Genomic DNA, 14,981 nt, shown 5'->3' on the forward strand with positions numbered 1-14,981 from the left:
TTGTATATCCATTGTTCTTCTTTTTGTAACAACAATTTATTACGATCTCCACCTCTGACATTTTATTCTTCGTGTTCTGAGCTTATGAATCTGAACTGAGTCAGATCATAATCATGGTGCAACAAAACATTTCTTGGTAAATTGTGTAGTTTTTTTATTCAACTGCAAGTGTTTATTTTAGCATTTTAATATTATTTATGTGTAATATTAAATTCCTGTTTAGTTTTCCCTATATATTCCAATTTACATGGACAACTAATTTTGTACACAATGAATTTAGATTTGCAGTTAATAAAGTTGTTAATTTTGTTAACACTGCCCGTAGGTAATGAAAGATTTTTGCGGATCTGTATTGTTAGCTTTATAATTGCCTGTCGGTTTGCTAGTCAACTAAATGTTGCCATCATCTTGTTTAGTGATTTTTTTAAATAAACTTGGACTAATTCATTTTTTAAGGAATGTGGCTTTTCTAAAGCCAATGTTAGGTTTATTCTCCAAACAGCTACTGTACCTAAAATAAGGTCTTTCTTGAAAATTCTCCAATGTTTATTTAAAGCCTTCTAAATGTTATAATGCATTGGATTGTATTTCTTTATAAATAGAGGATTCGTATTATTGAAGTTATTTTTCTTCTTACATTTCTTCTTTCTTCTTTATTTAATTAAGTGCTCCTATCTATGGCAAACTTTATATTTAGAACTGTCTCAACACATTGTTTATCATATCCTTTACTAGAGAATTTGACTTTGAGATCCTCTGCTTTTTTAGGAAGTTCTTATCCTGGGAGTTATTTTGTTTTAGTCTTGACAACTACCCATTAAGGATGTTATTCACCTATTTTACACGGTGATTACTTTTAGGGCATATATATGTGCAGGCATCTACCTCTCTAAAAAGTTGCATGTACAGAGGCGACACACTTTATTCTAACTCGGCTAGCTCCGCGAATTTCAGATTATCCCGGTTATCTGCGGTTTTGTGTCGTTTTCTCCCGGGGTGTATTGCGTTATTTTCGCGGCTGTGATTTAAGAATTTTATTCCCGCTGTCTGCAATACTGCAATGCCGTGTAAAACTCATGGGGGCGTTTGCGAGCTGTTGTCTTTGAAGCCGAGAAGCCGTCCCCTGGCGAGATGTGTTTGCAGCAGAGAGAGATCCGCTGCGCTCTCTGCGCAAACATCGGCACATTAAAAATTATTTAAAATACATTTTTCTTCATAGTGTGGATGTGCAGGGGGTGTCTGTATGGAGAAGTGTTATTTGTAGTACAGTATGGTTTTGAAGGACCATAACTCGATCCCCTGGTCGGAAGTTACGAACCGTAGCCTGTCTGTTGTAAAGGTTGCGTTGGGCCCTCTGTGCCTCTTCTAGATGCTGTCTGACTATGGGGGTAATATGCGCAATACGGTCTTTCAAATCTTCCACAAATTGGATGACATTTTTCCCTGGCACAGCTTGTTGCTCCCACTCTTCTTTGAGGCTATCCAGAATCCCTCTTGGGCGTCTCCCATACAGGAGTTCAAATGGGGAAAACCCCGTAGAGGCCTGTGGTACCTCTCGGATAGCAAACAAGAGATAGGGCAACAAGGTGTCCCAGTTCTTCCCATCACTAGCGACCACCTTTCTCAACATCATCTTCAACGTCTTATTAAATCATTCTACCAGTCCGTCCGTTTGCGGATGGTACACAGAGGTTCTTAGGGACTGTATTTTTAGCTCTACACATAAGTCTCGCATAAGCTTAGATGTAAACGGGGTACCCTGATCTGTCAAGATTTCTTTCGGTATCCCAAGTCGGGAAAATACCTGTAACAATTCCTTAGCTATAGCTTTGGAGGAAGTGTTACGTAAAGGTAGTGCCTCTGGATATCGAGTGCATAGTCTAGGATCACCAGAATGTACTGATGACCCTTGGCAGATTTTTCCAAGGGACCCACTATATCCATGGCAATCCTCTCAAATGGGACCTCAATAATAGGCATAGGGATCAATGGTGCCCTCAACCTTGGTCGGGGGGCTGTCAACTGACACTCGGGACAAGAGGCACAGAATCTCTTTACTGCATTACAGTATATATCCCTGGCCAGTAAAACCTTTTTAGGATTCTTTGCTGTGTCTTCTCTACGCCCAGATGACCCCCCAACAAATGAGAGTGTGCTAGCTCTAGGACCTTCCTCACTAAGGAACTGGGTACCAACAATTTTTCTATTTCTTGGCCCTCCTCTTGGCTCACATGGTATAACAAGTCATTCTTAATATAGAAATGTGGATAGGATTCCTTTGTGGTTCCTTCTACCGGGACCCCATTAACTTCTACCGCCTGGCTAAACCCATTTTTCAACTGGGGATCATTAGCCTGTTCTCTACCAAAGTTAGTTATGGACAGTTCTATATTCTCAAAACCTTCCTCATCGGGAGTTTGGTCGGTTACCTCCAAGGGTAACTCATATACCTGAGCCTCAACAGGCCCTGTCTCGGACAACTCTTCTCCCTCTGGTCTCTCTCCGTTAGGAGTAGTGACCAGTGCTAACTGGGGTGGGGGTGTACCTCTTTTTTTTTCGGTCCTATGTTCTCGTTTTGACTTAGGGGTTTTAGACACCTCGGCGACTAATTCGGGGTCTGAAAATGGAAAAAGCTCATCTGGAGTAGGATTGTTCAAGGTGAGCTGTCCTCTGATCAGGGTGTCAAAACCAGGGAAATTACAGCCTAACACTAGGGAATGGGGTAACTTTGGTACAACTGCTGCCATAGTTTCGATGACTTGCCCCTCGACCTTTACTTTTATCAGAGTTGTGGTGTACGGAAGCGTACACCCATGTACACATAATACCCGCAACTTCTCACCCTGGGGTAACTGGAGAGGCTTAACCAACTTCCCGGATACCAAGTTAATATTGCTCCCTGAGTCTACCAGTGCGGAGACTGGTTTTCCATTTAACATCACCGTGGTGAGGAAGTTGTGGGTACGTTTTCCCTCGTGGGTCATACCCACCACTCCACAAAATTCAGATTTCACAGAACTATATGCACACTCCATTGGCTCACACAACTGTGGACAGTGAGCCTTAATATGCCCCGTCTCCCCACACTCAAAACAAACAATTGGTCCAGTTCGTTCTTGAAACCCTTTCTGAAATTTAGAGTTTCTGTCCCTCTCCGGGTTTTCTTCCACCCGCTCAAATCGTGCGAACGGTCGTGGGTCCTGGCGCCAGCGCTGGCCTCTACTGGTCGTGTTGGGATGTGGGTTGTAGTTGGTGCGAGTGGGGCGTGACAGTTCACGGGTAGCCAGAAACTGCTCCACTGCGCCTACCATGGCATCACAAGACAGGGGATCTCCCTGTCCCACCCACTGTTGAAGGTCCTGGGGTAACGCTCGAATGAAGCGGTCCAACACCACCATCTCCAGGATCCGTGCCGGGCTATGTTCCTCTGGTTTTAGCCACTTGGTCGCTAGGTGAATCAAATCCCATAACTGGGATCTGGGCGGCTTCTGTTCCTGGTATTTCCACTTATGGAACCTCTGTGCACAAACTGCGGGAGTCACACCAATCCTTTCAAGGATTTCGCTTTTCAGACAGTCATAGTCTGCTGCGGCTTCATCGTCAAGGTCACAATACGCTTTTAGGGCTTCCCCCAGTAGAAAGGGTGCGATAATCCAAGCCCATTTGGAGCGGGCCCACCTTTCCCGGGAAGCGATTCGCTCAAAGGACCTGAGGTATCCCTCGACGTCATCGTGCGGCGTCATTTTCTTTAGGTACTCGTTCACCTGGACGGGCCGCGGCAGGGCCGTACTTGACAAGCCCATTTTAATCTGGGTCAGCTGCTCAATCAGCTGCTTCTGTGTGTCTGCAACAACATCAAGCTGGGCTGCAAATTACCGGTTCGTCTCGCGTTGTGCAGCCGTGCTGTCCTGTCCCTGTTTGTTAGCTTCTTGCTGGATAGCGGTGCTGTGTACTAAGGCCTTCACAACGTCCTCCATAGTGGCAGCTACTGTGTGGACAGTTTCCACCAGATGCAATCTGTAGCTCCGCCTCTTTTACAGGGTGTTCGACAACCCACTTCTGACACCACGTGTGACAGGATGGTCATGGTAAGTGAGGAGACAACACGTCTTTTCCGGTGAAATAATGCTGATGGGTTTATTTGTCCAAAAACGGTAACTAAACAATGGGTACACTGTCCCTTTAAAATTGAAACGAAACAAAAATCCTAACCCCGGTCGGGGTACTAGCTAAACAAAAGTGCAGGCTAACTATCCGGCTGGCTAGCTAACCTATTCCAGCCCAATAAAGTACAGCAAACGCAGTTGGCTCCTTACCTGGGAGCTTTATTCTTCCCTCTTGGGAAAGGATCGCTTTGGGCAGCTTGTGTCTGTCTTAACACTTCCTCTGTCTTCCCTCTATGCCTCAGAGAGAGAGACTGCCGCCCAAGAGGTATTTCCTCTTCTAAAGCAGGTGAATGAGCTTAATTCAAATCACCTGTGGTCTGCTTGACAAGCTGAGTTAACCCCTCGTTTACTGGATAGCATGCATACTGCCATCTCCTATTCACATACACGGAGTCAATGACCCTGTCACCAATATATATATGGATAATAGATTAATTGCCCATTATTAAAAACATTAACTAGCATATTCAAATAAATAATAAAGTGCTACTGACCTCATCAATAAGAAGTCTCCATCGCCAGCAACATCCTTGTCTTGCCCACAAAATACATGGCCAAAACAAAGCCAATACATTGCAATTACATTCAGATATCAATTAACCCCTTAAACACCTTATCGGATAATAACCGCAAAGGTAATTAAGGGGTTAAGCCACACTGGCCCGATACCCACCCTTCACCCATGAATTTGTACAGTGGCTTCATCATGCAACTATATATATATATATACATACAGTGTTCGATAAACCTATACATTTGCACGCCCTGGGCGAGTGGATTTAACATCGTGGCCAGCTCCTATTGGCCAAACAGCACACGTGTGGTACTAGGTGGCGAGTAGATTTTTTTGTTCGGCGAGTAGATTTTTTGGTGATTTGTCGACCACTGTATATATATATATATATATATATAGAATTAATATATATATATATATATACAGTGGTCGACAAATCACCAAAAAATCTACTCGCCGAACAAAAAAATCTACTCGCCACCTAGTACCACACGTGTGCTGCTTGGGCCAATAGGAGCTCGCCACGATGTTAAATCCACTCGCCCAGGGCGTGCAAATGTATAGGTTTGTCGAACACTGCATATATATATATATATTAATATATGAATATATATATATATATATATATATATATATATATATATATATATATATATATATATATATATATATGTATATATATATATAGTTGCATGATGAAGCCACTGTACAAATTCATGGGTGAAGGGTGGGTATCGGGCCAGTGTGGCTTAACCCCTTAATTACCTTTGCGGTTATTATCCGATAAGATGTTTAAGGGGTTAATTGATATCTGAATGTAATTGCAATGTATTGGCTTTGTTTTGACCATGTATTTTGTGGGCAAGACAAGGATGTTGCTGGCGACGGAGACTTCTTATTGATGAGGTCAGTAGCACTTTATTATTTATTTGAATATGCTAGTTAATGTTTTTAATAATGGGCAATTAATCTATTATTCATATCTGGATAATAGTTATTTTGCAAATTATTGTACTATAGGTGTTGGGGGGGGGGGTGTATGTATTGAATGTATAGGCCAGGTTTATTTTTTTTACATTCAGGGTTTGTTCCGTGGTTCTGCGTGGGACCTCTGGAGACCACCTGTGGGTCTCCTCGGGTATCTCACGGGTATCAGGCTGGTGGTTCCACGGGTGACACATGCGGGGATGAAGCGGTGGCCTCACATCTGTGGGAGCACCGCGGACCCGTAGTCTGCGGGGATGAAGCTGTGGCCTCACATCTGTGGGGGCACCGCCGACCCATAGGTGCGGGGATGAAGCTGTGTGGTCCCACTTCTGTGGGGGCACCGCGGACCCGTAGTGAGCACTCATGAGTTCCCCAGACCACCGTGGGAACCACCCGAGGCCCCGCAGACACCTGTGGGTCTGACCCGGGGCTCCCAGACATCCTTGGGCCTACCGTGGGGACCCAATTGTGGCCCACGGTGACCCAAGGAGACCACCTGGGGGCCATGGTGCTGGCGGGACCAACCAGCAGGCCTCCAGAACCTGTTTGAAAAGGGCTGCTGGTACCCTGTAGGTGTAAGGAATCCACTCCTCGGTTTGCTGGTTGCCTTACCTTGCAGACTTGTGCAATCCTGGAGCACTTCCCCTGATATTTCCTGCAGCCTGGATTCACTCACCAAAGCAATACTGCCTTCTGCTATTGGCTTACTGACCTTTAAGTATTGCCTTCCCACAATGCTCCCTGCCGAGCATAGTCCTTCCTGGATGTCACAAGTGTTCTGCCATAAGCCCTTGGCTTGTCTGTGTGTGTACTAACCTCTCAAGTTGTTATTCCCTAGTTCCTGAGGCCTGCTGCTAGTCTTCATGCAGGGGCCTGTATTTCCTGATTACCCTGTGTATCCTGAGGCCGGCTGCTAGGCTCATGCAGCGGCCTGTTCCTGTGCTGAAGTGGAGTACTCTTCATGTTACTTCAGATCCCTGTTTCCTGAGGCCGGCTGCTAGTCGCACTCAGCGGCCTGTTCCTGTCTTCTGTGCTGAAGCGGAGGTCTCTCCAGTGTTGACTTCAGCCCCCTGTTTCCTGAGGCCTGCTATCCTTCTACTGCAGAGCCTATCTACTGGTTCCTGGGGCCTGCTGCTCATTCTCCACTGCAGAGGCCGTGTCCGGGTTTCCTGTGCTGAAGCGGAGGATTCTCCAGTGCGTACTTCAGCTTCCAGTTTCCTGAGGTCGGCTCTCCTTCCCTGTAGAGGCCGGTCTACGAGTCCTGAGGTCTGTAGCTCTCCTTGCACAGGCCCGCTCTGGACTCTTGCGCTGAAGCACTGGTTTACCAGTGCTGCCTGGCGGTGTGCCCACTCCGGTCTGCCTATCCCTTCCTGGAAGCAGTACCATGGGCCATGGTCACCGCAGCCGCAGAACCCACGCCCGCGCTCATGCTCCTAAGCTGAAGCGGGGAACTTCTGATCATCTGTTGCCGAACTCCTGCTTGAATAATGGTTACCCTGATCTCTCCTGTCCTGACCCTGGCTTATCCACTGATGATGCTACCTTCTCCAGTCCCGACCCTGCTACGTACGACTACGAACTGCGCAATCCGGATCTGCCTGAGCGGCCTAAGGTTGGTGCTTATACAACCCCACCTCAGCCATGCGGTCCGGTCCCGGTTTGTGGCGAGCACAATCGTGACAGTATGCTCGGCCCCACAAAACCGGACCGTGCTTTGGCGGAGGTTGGTATATGTGTAACTGAACCTATGTCCCAGGCTGCGTACCAGTCCCACTATGAAGGCCAGTATCTGTGTGAAATAATAGCCCTGACTGAAGACCTGTTTACGTATGAAGGTTTAACCCCTTTGCAATGACAATGCCGTTGTGATCTCTTTATTAAGGCTTGCAGAATCCAGAACTTAAAACAGTCTCTAGCCGATTGTATTTGCTCCCCTGATTCCCCTTTAACCTGGCACTCTACGCCCTGGCCTCATCACTGGACATTTATCTAGTACAACAGGGCGCCCTCCTCATGTTGGCTCAGTCTCAAGATATACTCCATGTACTTTCCGTAACACTAGACATTCGCATAAAAGAACAGGACCCTCTCCTTGCCAGTTACGCTGCTGCTCGGCAGATCCCCTATGCTGCCAGTCCTGTTGCTAAACCTGTGGGGGTACCTCCCTCTCCTAAGAATGGCCAAACCATCTCTCTGTCGCTGCCTGCTAAGGAAGAAGCTGCCACGCTCCCTAATCCTGAGTTAACCTCCCTAAGTTCTGTCCCTGAGGTTATTCCAGTCTTAACCCCTGTTAGTCAGGCCTATGAGTCCCCCACTGTAAATCCCTGCATCCACCAGGTCAGTGTGTCCTCCCTAGCACCAGAGAATGAATCCTGTTTGCCTTCTTTTTCTAACCCAAAAATTCTAAGCTCTGTTCCCGAGGTTTTTTCTGTTTTAACTCCTGCTAGTCTGCTCTGTGTGGTCCCCATTGTTAACCCTTGTATTCCGCAGACTAATGTTAGGTCTCTAGGGCAAGAAGCTGAACCCCCTATGACCCCGCTCTCGGAGACTAGCGTATCTTTTCCTAATTCTCAGGTACAGCCTAACTTAACCCTTGAGGTTTTTCCTATGTTAACCTCTGCAGGTCAGCCCTATGAACCTCCCTTGGTAAATCCCTGTAGTCTGCCAGTCAAGGACACCTCCTTAGCTTCAGAGGATGAACCCCTTATGTCCCCTGACTCAGCTAAAATTCTCGGGATCCCCACGCCTCCTGACCTTTCAGCAATAATACTGGCTCCAGTTAAAAGTATTCTGGAACCGTTTGTTTCCCTAAGCCTGTTCGCAGAATCCCCACTCCTAGGTATGTCGCTGACCCCGTCTGTCACTCAGAGAGCTGAGACCCCTGAATCTGAGCATAGACCCCTTTTCGTGGAATCTGTAGTCGTTTCTGATGTCCCAGACACACTTTCCCAAATACCCACTTCAGAGACCAGCACAGTTGTGGTTGCCCCCCTTGTACTGTCTGTGTTCTCCTTTTCACAAAGCTTGGGGTTAAAAGCGTACAGTGGTCATTATGCCCCTCCTGGGGTTTATGTGGGGTTCCCAGGAAGGTTTGCTGACACACTGTTTTCACTCAGAAGTGACGCTTTTTCATATGTGCTAGCTAGAAGCCTGCACACAGTTTCCCCTCTCTCTGAAATTTGCCTTGTCGGTCCTGATACTCTAAGAGGTAAAGACCTCCCTTCAGATTCAGAATCTCTTCCTATAGAGGCCGTCCTTGCTGTTGGTTCCCCTGATTTCTCTGCCCTTGCTAAACCTCAGTCCCTCAGCACTGCATCTAAATATGCCCCAGCAACCGTTGGGTTACTCGGGGTAAAAATTAAAACTCCTGTCTTAAAGAGTACTTTCTCACACATGTCCAGCAAACCTAGAACCTCAGTGATTGATTCTAAGGGCCTCATGCAGTAAGCGTCGATTATGTGAAATCGGCAAGCTTACCGATTAGTCATGTTATTGGCGATTTTTCCTCTCCGTATGCAGTAAGTGCCGAATACATTCAAAATCAACCCAAAAACAAATCCGCCCACTCTCACGATGATTAGCCGATCACACACAGGTGTATCGGTGTGCGTGGCGGGGTGCTGTTAGGTTGCCCAATCACAAATCTTGCTGAATCAGGCGAAACAAGCATGTATTGGATAGCGCGCCATATTTAAAGGCAACGTGTAGTGCTAATCATTCTCTGTGTTGTTGGGAGTGAGAGAGAGAGAGACGCACAGAGCTGGCTGATTGAAGATTTGCATATTGACTGAGAGACTTGTTGTGTATTGGGAGAGCTTTGTCCTTTGTTGTTTTGTTTACATCTTTGTCTTGTTTTATATGTGGAAGTGTTTCGTGTGATTGGCTGTACATTTATTGTCTGTTTTTTGTGAGTGCTGTAAGTATGCCCGCAAAGCGTGGGAAGAGTGATGCTGGTGGGAGTGAGAGTGCTACTCGTGCGAGTACGCGTCGGAGTGAACGTACTGTTCAGGGGAGTGATGTTGCTGGTGCACCGAGTGGTGTTGCTGGGAGTGGGAGTGCTGGTGCTGGGAGTGGGAGTGGTGTTGCTGGGAGTGGGAGTGCTGTTGCTGGGAGTGGGAGTGCTGTTGGTGGGAGTGGGAGTGCTGTTGCTGGGAGTGGGAGTGCTGTTGCTGGGAGTGGGAGTGCTGGTGCTAGGAGTGGGAGTGCTGGTGCTGGGAGTGCTGCTGGTGGCGCAGTTGCTGATGGGGTGTCTGGTGGTGGCGTGCTTGCTGGTGGCCAGCTTTTGGAGGCTCTTCCATTGGAAGAAGGAGAGTCCAGTCAGCACCAGCCAAGCTCTGACCCTAAACCTGCTCGGAAGAAACGTGTGGAGAAGCCACGTAATCCTCGCTTCAATGACCAGGAAAATACAGCTCTTGTCACTGGCATTCTGGAGCACTATGACAGTATATATGGACATTTACTAGGTAAGTGTACCTTTACATTTATTATTCAAATACATGTAATCCTAGGTCATCTGAGTTTTGTTCATATGCAAATATGGGTTCAGAATTTCTTTCTATGTTAATTAGTCTGGAAACACAGCTTTTTATCATGCCTTACAAGGACAACTAAACACAGGCGGTCAATTTGCCATAACTGCATACAATATGAATGCAAGCTTGCTTACATGTATAGGTTTTAGTAGTGAATGCTCATGTGCTTCACATATTACACATAAAACAGCATGTTTGCTATCTCTTGGAACAGCTAGCAGTGTAGGAAACTGGTGCTTCTATTATTATTAATTTACCTCATATATTTAATATGTTTTTCAAGGGCGGACAAGTTCATCAAGCAGAAAAGAAATGTGGGACACAATAGTCATTGGTGTCAATGCGTGTGGGAATCATGTGAGGGACAAGCGGAATTGTCACAAGAGATTTGATGATATTAGGTCAAAATTGAAAAAGAAAATACAACAGCAACGCGTGCATGCTACTGGCACTGGAGGTGGGCCGACACCACAACGTCTGATATTAACTCCATTGGAGGAGCTGCTTCAGGCAAAATTACTTCCCGTCGTCGTGGAAGGCTTACCTGGTGACCGTGATATTGGAATTTATCCCTCACAATTTCCACCAGGTGAGAAATATTACTGTACTAGGCGTGTCGTTGCTTACAGTTATTTTGCATATTTACACTGCTTTTTATACTGTCTTCACAATATAAGCATACCTGCATCTATATATGTATATGTCTGATTCTGTATATATATATATCTCAAAATAGACATATATGTTGTAGTCCTACTAAAAGCAGTAACTAATATAGCACGTGCCATTGCGTGCTCATTTACATGTGAATTCCCAAAATGCATTGCTGCAGTGGAAGCAATTGATGGTGGGCGAAGATGGGGAACAACAGGGTAGTACACATGTGTAACACATGCTAATGAGAAATTATTACTAGCTACAGGTACAGAACATAAATATGTATAATATTATTGTGTATTTTATTGATTTTACTCCGACAAACATGACATTACTGCCTATTTTAAGCATGCATCAAATATATTGCATGCAACTGCCTACAAACATCACTTGCACTAACACATCTATAGTTGTTTATGAAAAGGTCCATTTTTGCTTTAACTCATATACAGACAGCATAATGAGGCACACGTATCATATGTTATGTCATTGTTTTCATAACTTCAAAACTGCACACGACTATTTAGCTCATCTACCATTGTGTTAAAGCAGCTGCAATTAATATCTCATCACAGCATACACTTCAACAGAGGGGGTGGGGTACAGCACACACACAAATTACAGGCTCATTTTAGGGTCAACTTAGTTCACACCATTTTCACCTGTTTCAAGTAATTGAAAGGTGTGGCTGATTAGGCTTTTTGGGGAAGGGAATACCGTTATTACAACCTGACTAGCACAACTGAAGTTAATCACACTCATTTGAAAGCTTCACTTTAGCTACTAAATGCCCCAACAACTCATTACTTATCAAAGCGTCCGTCACACATTAGTTCACTCATATCTATAGTTAAACTAATATCAACAACACATTATCACACACTGCATGTGTTGTCTTGTTGAGTGACAGCCACATTCAGGTGTGCCACATCTTCTATTAATGTACCACACATATCCTCTACCAAAAACAACACTTTTTGCAATATGACCACCTTCATGATAACCATTGTGAATGGTCATCTCATTATAGTTATGTACATTATGATACTGATATCACTACACAACATATGATTTTTATGTACAAATTTAATCTATTTATCCTCACGCATTACTGCAGAAACATAGTATGTTTTATGTTAGGGAACTCAAAAGTTCTAAGTACACAGGCATGTACATTGTTATTACAACTATTTATGTTCACTTTCACACACACATTTTGGGTTAAGGAAATGATGCTGTTAGGTACTCATAAATACAGAACATACAATAACTGTTTGTTCAATATTTACACATGTAAATGTAAAACTTATGTTATTGTTATATATAGTTGCCCCTGGAGGACATGTGTCACCTGAGACGGAACAAGTGTCTTCACCTGGGTCAGCCAGCTCAACACACCTAGAAGGTGAGTGTATCAGTTGGTGGCCATATAATATGTGCTCTTCTATATGTTATGTTGTCATGTTCATTATTTGTTTTGCACATGTTCTTTAAATAGGATTACTTAGTGTCAGTGAAAATGAAGTGTAAGGCAACATGTATTGTGTTAGTGATGTTAACTATCATGTAGGAGTTGTGAGTTTACAGCAAGTTTTCATTCACTCATATTTCATACTGAGTCCAAACATTATTCTTAAGTCAAGGTAGTTTTTAATGTGAGGTTATAAAACGTATGGAAACATGTTAGTTGTTACTTATGACACAGTAGAATTACATAGTAACACAGCAGAGATTAACATGCCATTTAATAATGTGTACATTTATTTGTAGAACATGATGATGAGGATTATGATGATGATGATGATGATGATGATGCCGCCATAGACACACAAATACAAGCAAGTGACCATGAAGAGGTTCCAATTGAAACTGTTTTACCGCCAAATCGTCCAGCAACTACCACATACGATGCAATTGTAGCTTCTGAGGGAAAAATTGTGGAAGCAGAAAATCGTCGCCATTCTGACCTGATGACAGTGCTGGAAAGGATGATTGCACTGCAGGAAGAAACAGTTTCACAATTGGCACATCTCCACAAAGTCTTCATTGAAGTGCCTAAACAGTTGCAAAAAATCAACACCTCATTCGAAGCATTAGTTGATCAGCAAACCCAAGCTAATTACTTGAGAATGACTAATGTACCACAATTCAACTTGAACACCTCACAGGCAGGATCTGTTCATGCTGGTCAGTTTTCACCACATGCTTCTGATCTTCATTCACCAGGTCCGAATGTTACCGGTCAAGTAGCAGACATTGCTGTGCAGGTTCCTGACGACATCCTACCGCTGCCATCTGTACAAAATCAGCAGCTGACACCTACAAAGGAGGCGACAAAAACAAAACACAAGCAGTTACTACTGACCAGTTTTTGGTCAAAAACAAAAAAAGACACACATGAAACAGACCAACCATCACTTGTGCAGTGTCTACCAACTTGCTCACATGTGTCAGTGGGCACAAGCCCTGTCGGTGAGTCACTGGCCACAAGCCCTGTCCGTGAACAGTCACTACCCACAAGCCCTGTAAGTGAGTCACTGCCCAAAAGCCCTGTCGGTGAACAGTCACTGCCCAAAAGCCCTGTAGGTGAGTCACTGCCCAAAAGCCCTGTAGGTGAGTCACTGGCCACAAGCCCTGCCCGTGAAGTGCCAGAGGCCACTCAAAGTGGCTCTGTTGTGGCTAAAGTTGTTGCCAAACGAAAAAGGAAAATTCAAGAGACAACAAGCAGGCCTGTTACTCGCTCTCAAAAGGAACAAAAAAAATAAATTTTATAATTCACTAAATATGTCTTTGGCCTTGTTTTGTTGACTTCAGATTATCTAATTAATATTGTATGTATGCTGAAGACTGTGTTGTTTCCAAACTTTCAAGTATGTTCTTGTACACGTGAAGTTTTGGAAATGTTAACAGTCGTAATTAATGAATAGTGTTATAAATATTTATGTATTAATCGTCTGTTCAGTAATGGTCCACCAGGAGCCAGTTGCTAAGTTTAGAGAAGCTGCCATTGACTTTGCAGCAAAACATTGCATTTGGGTGTGTTACTTGATGTAATCATTGCATGTGCATATTATTCACATGCAATTATAAAAGCACCTATTTAACTGCAAACATCTTTCTTGTACGTGTACAGCAGGATTATGTGTAAAATATTACTTACCTTTGCCTTGCTTGGGCATTGTAATGTTGTCCTTTAATCATTTATGTGTTCTTGTTTGAACAACATCTCTGAATGTATACTAATATATATATGTAGTATGTATGGATATATGCACACACACACACACACAGTGTGTGTGTGTGTGTGTGTGTGTGTGTGTGTGTGTGTGTGTGTGTGTGTGTGTGTGTGTATGTATATATAGTACTATCTAAACTGGTATAGATGTATTTACAAAAAACATACACTTCATGCTTCCTTGTGAAAACACAGTATTTTAATAATACAGGCCTACTGTTTGAGAACTATACTAAGTGTGAGCCTCTAACAGTATTGGGCGCAAACACTTGTTTATTACTTAATTCACTCATGTTTATCACCATTTAAATAGGTTTCATACAAGGCCTACTTACTGCCATCAATATGTTGTGTGTACTCCTGCAATATAAAAAATAAATAAAATAATATAATGTATATATATATATATATATATATATATATATATATATATATATATATATATATATATATACACACTCACACACAATATACATATAGTACAATATACACTTTATATATAGATATTTATGAGAGAGATATATTTATATATATATAGATACACACGTATTTAAACTCATGCAGACAGGGAGTTAACCAGACTTTCAAATACACACAGAAATGTATGCGGGAAAAAAACATTTCATTTTTCCGGTTGTGTGTATTTACTGATATGGCTGTCTAACCACTATTTTCACACAGTGCTCTTTGTTATTTTTCAAGAAAACTCAATGTTACTGAATTAAAAGTGTAGGAATGTTTTCAGAAACGAGATAAAAAAAGGATACATGTTTGTCCCACAAGCGGCTATCAGAAACCACAAATGTTCAACCAATTAAAACTACACATCCAATTGTCTTTTGAAATAAGGAGTAACAGTTTATACTTTTGTTGACCTTGAAAAGGAAACA

This window comes from Ascaphus truei, chromosome 1 (assembly GCF_040206685.1).
Source record: "Ascaphus truei isolate aAscTru1 chromosome 1, aAscTru1.hap1, whole genome shotgun sequence".
Taxonomy (NCBI): domain Eukaryota; kingdom Metazoa; phylum Chordata; class Amphibia; order Anura; family Ascaphidae; genus Ascaphus; species Ascaphus truei.